The 14610-nt window shown below is 42.9% G+C and overlaps 4 non-coding genes across 4 annotated transcripts; all 4 read right to left on the bottom strand.

The window, feature by feature from the left end:
• Positions 1–2279: 2279 nt before the first annotated feature.
• trnav-cac (transfer RNA valine (anticodon CAC)) lies at positions 2280–2352 on the bottom strand. Its single transcript has one exon. It is a non-coding gene; the product is annotated as a tRNA-Val (tRNA).
• A 2674-nt stretch (positions 2353–5026) lies between these two features.
• On the bottom strand, positions 5027–5099 carry trnav-aac (transfer RNA valine (anticodon AAC)). The gene has a single exon. It is a non-coding gene; the product is annotated as a tRNA-Val (tRNA).
• A 2674-nt stretch (positions 5100–7773) lies between these two features.
• On the bottom strand, positions 7774–7846 carry trnav-aac (transfer RNA valine (anticodon AAC)). The gene has a single exon. It is a non-coding gene; the product is annotated as a tRNA-Val (tRNA).
• A 5398-nt stretch (positions 7847–13244) lies between these two features.
• On the bottom strand, positions 13245–13317 carry trnav-cac (transfer RNA valine (anticodon CAC)). The gene has a single exon. It is a non-coding gene; the product is annotated as a tRNA-Val (tRNA).
• Between the last annotated feature and the right edge of the window lie 1293 nt (positions 13318–14610).

Genomic DNA, 14610 nt, shown 5'->3' with positions numbered 1-14610 from the left:
ACATTTAATAGTGCGCATGTCAGCAGAATATTGAAAGGGACATGGATTCAGTCGACACAACGAGAGGCATCTGATTCAGAAGATTCGGGTGCACGAAAATTCGGGTTTAATGACTTTAAAAGCATCATTTTTCTTTTATGAAGATTCGGTCAGAGAAATGTTTGAAAAATAATTTTTTGCTGAAAAGGGCTCAGCACTTCATCTTCTTTTTGGCTGTTAGGGCCACACTTCTTTTCGATGGTATTCTTCCAGAATGTATATTTTCTTTGCTGTTTCACAATAACCAGTCCCTTGCACTACAGTCTATCTCACTGTTTCCAACGTCTCATGTACATGTTACCAGCAATGAACATTTTGAAGCAGACTTCTAAAGCACAGTGTCCAAAATGGTTTATGGATTCAGAGCTAAAGTGCAGAGCACAGATAAGTTATTCAATTAAGGACTCTCCTTCAGTTAACATTTCTTTAGTTGTGCAAATGAAGATCATCAGTCAATTAATGATGTTTTCCCATGAAGGCAGGAAAACATTTAATTATTATGCATTTTCTAAGTAAAAGCCCATGTGATTCAGGGCGCAGTGGCAAATTGGATCCAAATTTGGCTCACAGGCAGGAAGCAAAGGGTAATGTTTGATGGGTGTTTTTGTGACTGGAAGGATGTTTCCAGTGGGGTTGCACAGTTTTCAGTGCCAGATCCATTGCTTTTTATGCTATTTATCAATGATCTAAACTTGAATATAATTGTTATGATTACGAAGTTTTCAGGTGTTATTAAAATAGGCAGTGTGGTTGATAATGAAGAAGAAAGCTGGAGACTCCAGGAAGATATCAATCAACTGATAAGTGGGTAGAGCAGTGGCAAATTGAATTAAACCAGAGATGTGAGAGATCGCGCATTTGTGGAGGTCTAACAAGGAAAGAGAATACACATCAACTGGTATGACATTGAGAAGTGCAGAGGAACAAAGGTAACTGGGATTGCTTGTCCACAGATCCCTGAAGGTAGCTGGTCAGTTGGAAAAGTTGGTTAAGAAGTCATATGGAATGGTTGCATTTATTGGCAGAAGCAAGGAACAGAACAGCAAGTGGGTTTTGCTAGAACTGTATAAAATTCTGGTTAGGCCACAGCTGGAGTACTGCGTGCAGTTCTAGTCACCGCATTGAAGGAAGGACGTGAATACGCTGGAGAGGGTACAGAGGAGATTTACGTAGATGTTGCCGGGAGTAGAGCAACTTTGCTATGAGGACAGATTGGATAGGATGGGTTTGTTTTCCTTGGAACAGAGGAGGCTGATGGGCGACAGCATTAAGGTGTATATAAAAAGGAGGGGCCTAGATATTGTTGATTAACAGGGTCTATTTCACATAGTGGAGTGGTCAACAACCAGGCTGCATAATTTAAAAGTAATTAGTGTAAGGGTTAAAGGGGATTTGAAGTGAACATTCTGCATGCAGATGTTTGTGGGGGTCTCAAACTCACTGCCTGAAAGTGTGGTGCAGGCAGAAACCCTCACCACATTTAACAAGTTCTGAGATGTGCACATGAAATGCAATAAGGTGCAGGGGGACACATCTAAAACTGGACATTTGTTGGCCGGTGCAGATACGATGGGCTTAAATGACTGCTTCCATGCTGTAAACCTCGATGATTATATAATTATCGGTTAGGATTACTTTCATGACGCAAAACGTGGCAATCAGATAATTAATGGTGCTTCCAGTGAAGAAGTGTTCGTGCAAGCTGGGGCTCGAAATCAGGAAGCTGAAATGAAGCATCTTTTCAGGCTGCTGTTTGGTGTACGGGGAGCGTTGTCTCGAACGGTGGCATTTTGCAGCCCAGTGAAGGGCGGTAAACCGCTGTTTGATGCTGCATTCTCCGCTTTCCGCCGGCAGCGGCTGATTGGAGAGTGTGGGAGCGGAAGTTAGGGCTTGTCCCGCCCTCACTCACTCTGGAGCTGGGGAAGAGCGATGAGTCGATGAGTTTGCTTGTCGCTTTAATTTTCTGTTGTGAAGCGTGGTGGCGTGGCAGGATCCTTTAATAATCTCTCACAGCTGACCTGAATGCACGGAATGTGCAGCTTTGAGATATGGTTTCTCCAGCGTCAGGGCTGGAAACGGGAGGGAGTGAGAGACACTGTGTCGAATTTGAGTGTGGACAGAACTGCAGAGAGAAATCAGCAAATGGAACAACATCGTGAGACACTGCACTCTGTTAATATTGAACCACCAATATGAATGATTTAATTTTATCTTATCATGAATTGAACACGTTTGCATAATGTTTCCGCCCGGTTTCGAAACGGGGACCTTTCACGTGTGAGGCGAACGTGATAACCACTACACTATGGAAACGCTGTGCCAGCAACGTTGTTGGGAACATAACCAGAGCTTTAACCTCAACAGCTGGACTACACTTCTGGAGCTTGTGTCACGAGAATAGAATGACGGTGCTATATTTCGCAAGGTTGTGAGTGAGGCAGGAATTGATCCCGTGTTTCTCTGCCTTTATACATAGGAACAGGAGTGGCCATTCCTCAGCAAGTGTTTAGAATCTGGAATACACTGCTCTAAAGGGCGGTGGAGTCAGACTCAATCTTATCTTTCAAAACGGAGTTGGATAAGTATCCGAATGAAAAAAATTGCACAGCTGTGGGAAAATGACAGGGGAGTGAGACTTGTTGAGAGTTGGCATGGGCTCGACGGGCTGCAACCATTACCTTATTCTTTGATTCTATAGGTTAGTGGCACATTTAATAGTGTGCATGTCAGCAGAATATTGAAAGGCACATGGATTCAGTCGGCACAACGAGAGGCATCTGATTCAGAAGATTCGGGTGCACGAAAATTCGGGTTTAATGACTTTAAAAGCATCATTTTTCTTTTGTGAAGATTCGGTCAGAGAAATGTTTGAAAAATAATTTTTTGCTTAAAGGGGCTCAGCACTTCATTTTCTTTTTGGCTGTTAGGGCCACACTTCTTTTCGATGGTATTCTTCCAGAATGTATATTTTCTTTGCTGTTTCACAATAACCAGTCCCTTGCACTGCAGTCTATCTCACTGTTTCCAACGTCTCATGTACATGTTACCAGCAATGAACATTTTGAAGCAGACTTCTAAAGCACAGTGTCCAAAATGGTTTATGGATTCAGAGGTAAAGTGCAGAGCACAGATAAGTTATTCAATTAAGGATTCTCCTTCAGTTAACATTTCTTTAGTTGTGCAAATGAAGATCATCAGTCAATTAATGATGTTTTCCCATGAAGGCAGTATAACATTTAATGATTATGCATTTTCTAAGTAAAAGCCCATGTGATTCAGGGCGAAGTGGCAAATTGGATCAAAATTTGGCTCAGAGGCAGGAAGCAAAGGGTAATGTTTGATGGGTGTTTTTGTGACTGGAAGGATGTTTCCAGTGTGGTTCCGCAGTTTTCAGTGCCAGATCCATTGCTTTTTATGGTATTTATCAATGATCTAAACTTGAATATAAGTATTATGATTACGAAGTTTTCAGGTGTTATTAAAATAGGCATTGTGGTTGATAATGAAGAAGAAAGCTGGAGACTCCAGGAAGATATCAATCAACTGATAAGGGGGTAGAGCAGTGGCAAATTGAATTTAATCCAGAGATGTGAGAGATCGCGCATTTGTGGAGGGCTAACAAGGAAAGGGAATACACATCAACTGGTATGACATTGATAAGTGTAGAGAAACAAAGGTAACTGGGATTGCTTGTCCACAGATCCCTGAAGGTAGCTGGCCAGTTGGAAAAGTTGATGAAGAATTCATATGGAATGGTTGCATTTATTGGCAGAAGCAAGGAACAGAAAAGCAAGTGGGTTATGCTAGAACTGTATAAAATTCTGGTTAGGCCACAGCTGGAGTACTGCATGCAGTTCTGGTCACCGCATTGATGGAAGAACGTGAATACGCTGGAGAGGGTACAGAGGAGATTTACGTAGATGTTGCCGGGAGTGGAGCAACTTTGCTATGAGGACAGATTGGATAGGATGGGTTTGTTTTCCTTGGAACAGAGGAGGCTGATGGGCGACCGCATTGAGGTGTATAAAAATAGGAGGGCCCTAGATATTGTTGATTAAAAGGGTCTATTTCACATAGTGGAGTGGTCAACAACCAGGCTGCATAATTTAAAAGTAATTAGTGTAAGGGTTAAAGGGGATTTGAAGTGAACATTCTGCATGCAGATGTTTGTGGGGGTCTCAAACTCACTGCCTGAAAGTGAGGTGCAGGCAGAAACCCTCACCACATTTAACCAGTTCTGAGATGTGCACATGAAATGCAATAAGGTGCAGGGGTACACACCTAAAACTGGGCATTTGTTGGCCGGTGCAGATACGATAGGCTTAAATGACTCCTTCCATGCTGTAAACCTCTATGATTATATAATTATCGGTTAGGATTACTTTCATGATGCAAAACGTGGCAATCAGATAATTAATGGTGTTTCCAGTGAAGAAGTGTTCATGCAAGCTGGGGCTCGAACTCAGGAAGCTGAGATGAAGCATCTTATGAGGCTGCTGTTCGGATCACGGGGAGCGTTGTCTGGAACGGTGGCATTTTGCAGCCCAGTGAAGGGCGGTAAACCGCTGTTTGATGCTGCATTCTCCGCTTTCCGCCGGCAGCGGCTGATTGGAGAGTGTGGGAGCGGAAGTTAGGGCTTGTCCCGCCCTCACTCACTCTGGAGCTGAGGAAGAGCGATTAGTCGATGGGTTTGTTTGTGGCTTTAATTTTCTGTTGTGAAGCGTGGTGGCGTGGCAGGATCCTTTAATAAACTCTCACAGCTGACCTGAATGCACGGAATGTGCAGCTTTGAGATATGGTTTCTCCAGCGTCAGGGCTGGAAACGGGAGGGAGTGAAAGACACTGTGTGGAATTTGAGTGTGAACAGAACTGCAGAGAGAAATCAGCAAATGGAACAGCATCGTGAGACACTGCACTCTGTTAACATTGAACAACTAATATGAATGATTTAATTTTATCTTCTCATTAATTGAACACGTTTGCATAATGTTTCCGCCTGGTTTCGAACCGGGGACTTTTCGCGTGTTAGGCGAACGTGATAACCACTACACTACGGAAACGCTGTGGCATTAAGATTGTTGGGAACATAACCAGAGCTTTAACCTCAACAGCTGGACGACACTTCTGGAGCTTTTGTCACGAGAATAGAATGACGGTGCTATATTTAGCAAGGTTGTGAGTGTGGCAGGAATTGATCCCGTGTTTCTCTGCCTTTATACATAGGAACAGGAGTGGTCATTCCTCAGCAAGTGGTTAGAATCTGGAATACACTTCTCTAAAGGGCGGTGGAGTCAGACTCAATCTTATCTTTCAAAACGGAGTTGGATAAGTATCCGAATGAAAAAAATTGCACAGCTGTGGGTAAAAGACAGGGGAGTGAGACTTGTTGAGAGTTGGCATGGGCTCGACGGGCTGCATCCATTCCCTTATGCTTTGATTCTATAAGTTAGTGGCACATTTAATAGTGTGCATGTCAGCAGAATATTGAAAGGGACATGGATTCAGTCGGCACAACGAGAGGCATCTGATTCAGAAGATTCCGGTGCATGAAAATTCGGGTTTAATGACTTTAAAAGCATCATTTTTCTTTTGTGAAGATTCGGTCAGAGAAATGTTTGAAAAATAATTTTTTGCTGAAAAGGGCTCAGCACTTCATCTTCTTTTTGGCTGTTAGGGCCACACTTCTTTTCGATGGTATTCTTCCAGAATGTATATTTTCTTTGCTGTTTCACAATAACCAGTCCCTTGCACTGCAGTCTATCTCACTGTTTCCAACGTCTCGTATACATGTTACCAGCAATGAACATTTTGAAGCAGACTTCTAAAGCACAGTGTCCAAAATGGTTTATGGATTCAGAGGTAAAGTGCAGAGCACAGATAAGTTATTCAATTAAGGATTCTCCTTCAGTTAACATTTCTTTAGTTGTGCAAATGAAGATCATCAGTCAATTAATGATGTTTTCCCATGAAGGCAGGATAACATTTAATGATTATGCATTTTCTAAGTAAAAGCCCATGTGATTCAGGGCGAAGTGGCAAATTGGATCCAAATTTGGCTCAGAGGCAGGAAGCAAAAGGTAATGTTTGATGGGTGTTTTTGTGACTGGAAGGATGTTTCCAGTGTGGTTCCACAGTTTTCAGTGCCAGATCCATTGCTTTTTATGGTATTTATCAATGATCTAAACTTGAATATAGGTGTTATGATTACGAAGTTTTCAGGTGTTATTAAAATAGGCAGTGTGGTTGATAATGAAGAAGAACGCTGGAGACTCCAGGAAGATATCAATCAACTGATAAGGGGGTAGAGCAGTGGCAAACTGAATTTAATCCAGAGATGTGAGAGATCGCGCATTTGTGGAGGGCTAACAAGGAAAGGGAATACACATCAACTGGTATGACATTGAGAAGTGTAGAGGAAAAAAGGTAACTGGGATTGCTTGTCCACAGATCCCTGAAGGTAGCTGACCAGTTGGAAAAGTTGATTAAGAATTCATATGGAATGGTTGCATTTATTGGCAGAAGCAAGGAACAGAACAGCAAGTGGGTTATGCTAGAACTGTATTAAATTCTGGTTAGGCCACAGCTGGAGTTCTGCGTGCAGTTCTGGTCACCGCATTGAAGGAAGAACGTGCATACGCTGGAGAGGGTACAGAGGAGATTTACGTAGATGTTGCCGGGAGTGGAGCAACTTTGCTATGAGGACAGATTGAATAGGATGGGTTTGTTTTCCTTGGAACAGAGGAGGCTGATGGGCGACAGCATTGAGGTGTATAAAAATAGGAGGGGCCTAGATATTGTTGATTAAAAGGGTCTATTTCACATAGTGGAGTGGTCAACAACAAGGCTGCATAATTTAAAAGTAATTAGTGTAAGGGTTAAAGGGGATTTGAAGTGAACATTCTGCATGCAGATGTTTGTGGGGGTCTCAAACTCACTGCCTGAAAGTGTGGTGCAGGCAGAAACCCTCACCACATTTAACCAGTTCTTAGATGTGCACATGAAATGCAATAAGGTGCAGGAGTACACACCTAAAACTGGGCATTTGTTGGCCGGTGCAGATACGATGGGCTTAAATGACTCCTTCCATGCTGTAAACCTCTATGATTATATAATTATCGGTTAGGATTACTTTCATGATGCAAAACGTGGCAATCAGATAATTAATGGTGTTTCCAGTGAAGAAGTATTCGTGCAAGCTGGGGCTCGAACTCAGGAAGCTGAGATCAAGCATCTTGTGAGGCTGTTGTTCGGAGCAGGTGGAGCGTTGTCTCGAACGGTGGCATTTTGAAGCCCAGTGAAAGGCGGTAAACCGCTGTTTGATGCTGCATTCTCCGCTTTCCGCCGGCAGCGGCTGATTGGAGAGTGTGGGAGCGGAAGTTAGGGCTTGTTCCGCCCTCACTCACTCTGGAGCTGGGGAAGAGCGATTAGTCGATGGGTTTGTTTGTGGCTTTAATTTTCTGTTGTGAAGCGTGGTGGCGTGGCAGGATCCTTTAATAATCTCTCACAGCTGACCTGAATGCACGGAATGTGCAGCTTTGAGATATGGTTTCTCCAGCGTCAGGGCTGGAAACGGGAGGGAGTGAGAGACACTGTGTAGAATTTGAGTGTGAACAGAACTGCAGAGAGAAATCAGCAAATGGAACAGCATCGTGAGACACTGCACTCTGTTAACATTGAACCACTAATATGAATGATTTAATTTTATCTTATCATGAATTGAACACGTTTGCATAATGTTTCCGCCCGGTTTCGAACCAGGGACCTTTCGCGTGTTAGGCGAACGTGATAACCACTACACTACGGAAACGCTGTGGCAGTAACATTGTTGGGAACATAACCAGAGCTTTAACCTCAACAGCTGGACGACAATTCTGGAGCTTGTGTCACGAGAACAGAATGACGGTGCTATATTTAGCAAGGTTGTGAGTGTGGCAGGAATTGATCCCGTGTTTATCTGCCTTTATACATAGGAACAGGAGTGGCCATTCCTCAGCAAGTGGTTAGAATCTGGAATACACTTCTCTAAAGGGCGGTGGAGTCAGACTCAATCTTATCTTTCAAAACGGAGTTGGATAAGTATCCGAATGAAAAAAATTGCACAGCTGTGGGTAAATGACAGGGGAGTGAGACTTGTTGAGAGTTGGCATGGGCTCGACGGGCTGCATCCATTCCCTCATGCTTTGATTCTATAAGTTAGTGGCACATTTAATAATGTGCATGTCAGCAGAATATTGAAAGGGACATGGATTCAGTCGGCACAACGAGAGGCATCTGATTCAGAAGATTCCGGTGCATGAAAATTCGGGTTTAATGACTTTAAAAGCATCATTTTTCTTTTGTGAAGATTCGGTCAGAGAAATGTTTGAAAAAGAATTTTTTGCTGAAAAGGGCTCAGCACTTCATCTTCTTTTTGGCTGTTAGGGCCACACTTCTTTTCGATGGTATTCTTCCAGAATGTATATTTTCTTTGCTGTTTCACAATAACCAGTCCCTTGCACTGCAGTCTATCTCACTGTTTCCAACGTCTCATATACATGTTACCAGCAATGAACATTTTGAAGCAGACTTCTAAAGCACAGTGTCCAAAATGGTTTATGGATTCAGAGGTAAAGTGCAGAGCACAGATAAGTTATTCAATTAAGGATTCTCCTTCAGTTAACATTTCTTTAGTTGTGCAAATGAAGATCATAAGTCAATTAATGATGTTTTCCCATGAAGGCAGGATAACATTTAATGATTATGCATTTTCTAAGTAAAAGCCCATGTGATTCAAGGCGAAGTGGCAAATTGGATCCAAATTTGGCTCAGAGGCAGGAAGCAAAGGGTAATGTTTGATGGGTGTTTTTGTGACTGGAAGGATGTTTCCAGTGGGGTTCCACAGTTTTCAGTGCCAGATCCATTGCTTCTTATGGTATTTATCAATGATCTAAACTTGAATATAGGTGTTATGATTACGAAGTTTTCAGGTGTTATTAAAATAGGCAGTGTGGTTGATAATGAAGAAGAAAGCTGGAGACTCCAGGAAGATATCAATCAACTGATAAGGGGGTAGTGCAGTGGCAAATTGAATTTAATCCAGAGATGTGAGAGATCGCGCATTTGTGGAGGGCTAACAACGAAAGGGAATACACATCAACTGGTATGACATTGAGAAGTGTAGAGGAACAAAGGTAACTGGGATTGCTTGTCCACAGATCCCTGAAAGTAGCTGACCAGTTGGAAAAGTTGATTAAGAAGTCATATGGAATGATTGCATTTATTGGCAGAAGCAAGGAACAGAGCAGCAAGTGGGTTGTGCTAGAACTGTATAAAATTCTGGTTAGGCCACAGCTGGAGTACTGCGTGCAGTTCTGGTCACCGCATTGAAGGAAGAACGTGAATACGCTGGAGAGGGTACAGAGGAGATTTACGTAGATGTTGCCGGGAGTGGAGCAACATTGCTATGAGGACAGATTGGATAGGATGGGTTTGTTTTCCTTGGAACAGAGGAGGCTGATGGGCGACCGCATTGAGGTGTATAAAAATAGGAAAGACCTAGATATTGTTGATTAAAAGGGTCTATTTCACATAGTGGAGTGGTCAACAACCAGGCTGCATAATTTAAAAGTAATTAGTGTAAGGGTTAAAGGGGATTTGAAGTGAACATTCTGCATGCAGATGTTTGTGGGGGTTTCAAACTCACTGCCTGAAAGTGTGGTGCAGGCAGAAACCCTCACCACATTTAACAAGTTCTTAGATGTGCACATGAAATGCAATAAGGTGCAGGGGGACACACCTAAAACTGGGCATTTGTTGGCCGGTGCAGATACGTTGGGCGTAAATGACTCCTTCCATGCTGTAAACCTCTATGATTATATAATTATCGGTTAGGATTACTTTCATGATGCAAAACGTGGCAATCAGATAATTAATGCTGTTTCCAGTGAAGAAGTGTTCGTGCAAGCTGGGGCTCGAACTCAGGAAGCTGAGATGAAGCATCTTATGAGGCTGCTGTTCGGAGCACGGGGAGCGTTGTCTGGAACGGTGGCATTTTGCAGCCCAGTGAAGGGCGGTAAACCGCTGTTTGATGCTGCATTCTCCGCTTTCCGCCGGCAGCGGCTGATTGGAGAGTGTGGGAGCGGAAGTTAGGGCTTGTCCCGCCCTCACTCACTCTGGAGCTGAGGAAGAGCGATTAGTCGATGGGTTTGTTTGTGGCTTTAATTTTCTGTTGTGAAGCGTGGTGGCGTGGCAGGATCCTTCAATAATCTCTCACAGCTGACCTGAATGCACGGAATGTGCAGCTTTGAGATATGGTTTCTCCAGCGTCAGGGCTGGAAGCGGGAGGGAGTGAGAGACACTGTGTAGAATTTGAGTGTGAACAGAACTGTAGAGAGAAATCAGCAAATGGAACAGCATCGTGAGACACTGCACTCTGTTAACATTGAACCACCAATATGAATGATTTAATTTTATCTTATCATTAATTGAACACGGTTTTGAACCGGGGACCTTTCGCGTGTTAGGCGAACGTGATAACCACTACACTACGGAAACGCTGGTGCAATAACATCGTTGGGAACATAACCAGAGCTTTAACCTCAACAGCTGGACTACACTTCTGGAGCTTGTGTCACGAGAATCGAATAACGGTGCGATATTGCAAGGTTGTGAGTGTGGCAGGAATTGATCCCGTGTTTCTCTGCCTTTATACATAGGAACAGGAGTGGCCATTCCTCAGCAAGTGGTTAGAATCTGGAATACACTTCTCTAAAGGGCGGTGGAGTCAGACTCAATCTTATCTTTCAAAACGGAGTTGGATAAGTATCCGAATGAAAAAAATTGCACAGCTGTGGGTAAATGACAGGGGAGTGAGACTTGTTGAGAGTTGGCATGGGCTCGACGGGCTGCATCCATTCCGTTATTCTTTGATTCTATAAGTTAGTGGCACATTTAATAGTGTGCATGTCAGCAGAATATTGAAAGGGACATGGATTCAGTCGACACAACGAGAGGCATCTGATTCAGAAGATTCGGGTGCACGAAAATTCGGGTTTAATGACTTTAAAAGCATCATTTTTCTTTTATGAAGATTCGGTCAGAGAAATGTTTGAAAAATAATTTTTTGCTGAAAAGGGCTCAGCACTTTATCTTCTTTTTGGCTGTTAGGGCCACACTTCTTTTCGATGGTATTCTTCCAGAATGTATATTTTCTTTGCTGTTTCACAATAACCAGTCCCTTGCACTACAGTCTATCTCACTGTTTCCAACGTCTCATGTACATGTTACCAGCAATGATCATTTTGAAGCAGACTTCTAAAGCACAGTGTCCAAAATGGTTTATGGATTCAGAGCTAAAGTGCAGAGCACAGATAAGTTATTCAATTAAGGATTCTCCTTCAGTTAACATTTCTTTAGTTGTGCAAATGAACATCATCAGTCAATTAATGATGTTTTCCCACAAAGGCAGGATAACATTTAATGATTATGCATTTTCTAAGTAAAAGCCCATGTGATTCAGGGCGAAGTGGCAAATTGGATCCAAATTTGGCTCAGAGGCAGGAAGCAAACGGTAATGTTTGATGGGTGTTTTTGTGACTGGAAGGATGTTTCCAGTGGGGTTCCACAGTTTTCAGTGCCAGATCCATTGCTTTTTATGGTATTTATCAATGATCTAAACTTGAATATAGGTGTTATGCTTACGAAGTTTTCAGGTGTTATTAAAATAGGCAGTGTGGTTGATAATGAAGAAGAAAGCTGGAGACTCCAGGAAGATATCAATCAACTGATAAGGGGGTAGAGCAGTGGCAAATTGAATTTAATCCAGAGATATGAGAGATCGCGCATTTGTGGAGGGCTAACAAGGAAAGGGAATACACATCAACTGGTATGACATTGAGAAGTGTAGAGGAACAAAGGTAACTGGGATTGCTTGTCCACAGATCCCTGAAGGCAGCTGACCAGTTGGAAAAGTTGATTAAGAAGTCATATGGAATGGTTGCATTTATTGGCAGAAGCAAGGAACAGAACAGCAAGTGGGTTATGCTAGAACTGTATAAAATTCTGGTTAGGCCACAGCTGGAGTACTGCATGCAGTTCTAGTCACCGCATTGAAGGAAGAACGTGAATACGCTGGAGAGGGTACAGAGGAGATTTACGTAGATGTTGCCGGGAGTGGAGCAACTTTGCTATGAGGACAGATTGGATAGGATGGGTTTGTTTTCCTTGGAACAGAGGAGGCTGAAGGGCGACCGCATTGAGGTGTATAAAAATAGGAGACGCCTAGATATTGTTGTTTAAAAGGGTCTATTTCACATAGCGGAGTGGTCAACAACCAGGCTGCATAATTTAAAAGTAATTAGTGTAAGGGTTAAAGGGGATTTGAAGTGAACATTCTGCATGCAGATGATTGTGGGGGTCTCAAACTCACTGCCTGAAAGTGTGGTGCAGGCAGAAACCCTCACCACATTTAACAAGTTCTTAGATGTGCACATGAAATGCAATAAGTTGCAGGGGGACACACCTAAAACTGGGCATTTGTTGGCCGGTGCAGATACGATGGGCTTAAATGACTCCTTCCATGCTGTAAACCTCTATGATTATATAATTATCGGTTAGGATTACTTTCATGATGCAAAACGTGGCAACCAGATAATTAATGGTGTTTCCAGTGAAGAAGTGTTCGTGCAAGCTGGGGCTCGAACTCAGGAAGCTGAGATGAAGCATCTTATGAGGCTGCTGTTCGGTGTACGGGGAGCGTTGTCTCGAACGGTGGCATTTTGCAGCCCACTGAAGGGCGGTAAACCGCTGTTTGTTGCTGCATTCTCCGCTTTCCGCCGGCAGCGGCTGATTGGAGAGTGTGGGAGCGGAAGTTCGGGCTTGTCCCGCCCTCACTCATTCTGGAGCTGGGGAAGAGCGATTAGTCGATGGGTTTGTTTGTGGCTTTAATTTTCTGTTGTGAAGCTTGGTGGCGTGGCAGGATCCTTTAATAATCTCTCACAGCTGACCTGAATGCACGGAATGTGCAGCTTTGAGATATGGTTTCTCCAGCGTCAGGGCTGGAAACGGGAGGGAGTGAGAGACACTGTGAAGAATTTGAGTGTGAACAGAACTGCAGAGAGAAATCAGCAAATAGACCAGCATCGTGAGACACTGCACTCTGTTAATATTGAACCACGAATATGAATGATTTAATTTTAGCTAATCATTAATTGAACACGTTTGCATAATGTTTCCTCCCGGTTTCGAACCAGGGACCTTTCGCGTGTGAGGCGAACGTGATAACCACTACACTACGGAAATGCTGTGGCAGTAGCATTGTTGGGAACATAACCAGAGCTTTAACCTCAACAGCTGGACTACACTGATGGAGCTTGTGTCACGAGAATAGAATGACGGTGCTATATTTAGCAAGGTTGTGAGTGTGGCAGGAATTGATCCCGTGTTTCTCTGCCTTTATACAGAGGAACAGGAGTGGCCATTCCTCAGCAAGTGGTTAAAATCTGGAATACACTGCTCTAAACGGCGGTGGAGTCAGACTCATTCTTATCTTTCAAAACGAGTTGGATAAGTATCCGAATGAAAAAAATTGCACAGCTGTGTGTAAATGACAGGGGAGTGAGACTTGTTGAGAGTTGGCATGGGCTCGACGGGCTGCAACCATTCCCTTATTCTTTGATTGTATAAGTTAGTGGCACATTTAATAGTGTGCATGTCAGCAGAATATCGAAAGGGACATGGATTCAGTCGGCACAACGAGAGGCATCTGATTCAGAAGATTTGTGTGCACGAAAATTCGGGTTTAATGACTTTAAAAGCATCATTTTTCTTTTGTGAAGATTCGGTCAGTGAAATGTTTGGGAAAAGAATTTTTTGCTTAAAAGGGCTCAGCACTTCATCTTCTTTTTGGCTGTTAGGGTCACACTTCTTTTCGATGGTATTCTTCCAGAATGTATATTTTCTTTGCTGTTTCACAATAACCAGTCCCTTGCACTACAGTCTATCTCACTGTTTCCAACGTCCCATGTACATGTTACCAGCAAGGAACATTTTGAAGCAGACTTCTAAAGCACACTGTCCAAAATGGTTTATGGATTCAGAGGTAAAGTGCAGAGCACAGATAAGTTATTCAATTAAGGACTCTCCTTCAGTTAACATTTCTTTAGTTGTGCAAATGAAGATCATCAGTCAATTAATGATGTTTTCCCATGAAGGCAGGATAACATTTAATGATTATGCATTTTCTAAGTAAAAGCCCATGTGATTCAGGGCGAAGTGGCAAATTGGATCCAAATTTGGCTCAGAGGCAGGAAGCAAAGGGTACTGTTTGATGGGTGATTTTGTGACTGGAAGGATGTTTCCAGTGGGGTTCCACAGTTTTCAGTGCCAGATCCATTGCTTTTATGGTATTTATCAATGATCTAAACTTGATTATAGGTGTTATGATCACGAAGTTTTCAGGTGTTTTTAAAATAGGCAGTGGATTGATAATGAAGAAGAAAGCTGGAGACTACAGGAAGATATCAATCAACTGATAAGGGGGTAGAGCAGTTGCAAATGGAATTTAATCCAGAGATGTGAGAGATCGCGCATTTG

The sequence above is a fragment of the Pristiophorus japonicus genome, chromosome 3 (assembly GCF_044704955.1).
Source record: "Pristiophorus japonicus isolate sPriJap1 chromosome 3, sPriJap1.hap1, whole genome shotgun sequence".
Taxonomy (NCBI): Eukaryota; Metazoa; Chordata; class Chondrichthyes; family Pristiophoridae; genus Pristiophorus; species Pristiophorus japonicus.
This window is presented reverse-complemented; position numbering and strand designations above follow the sequence as displayed.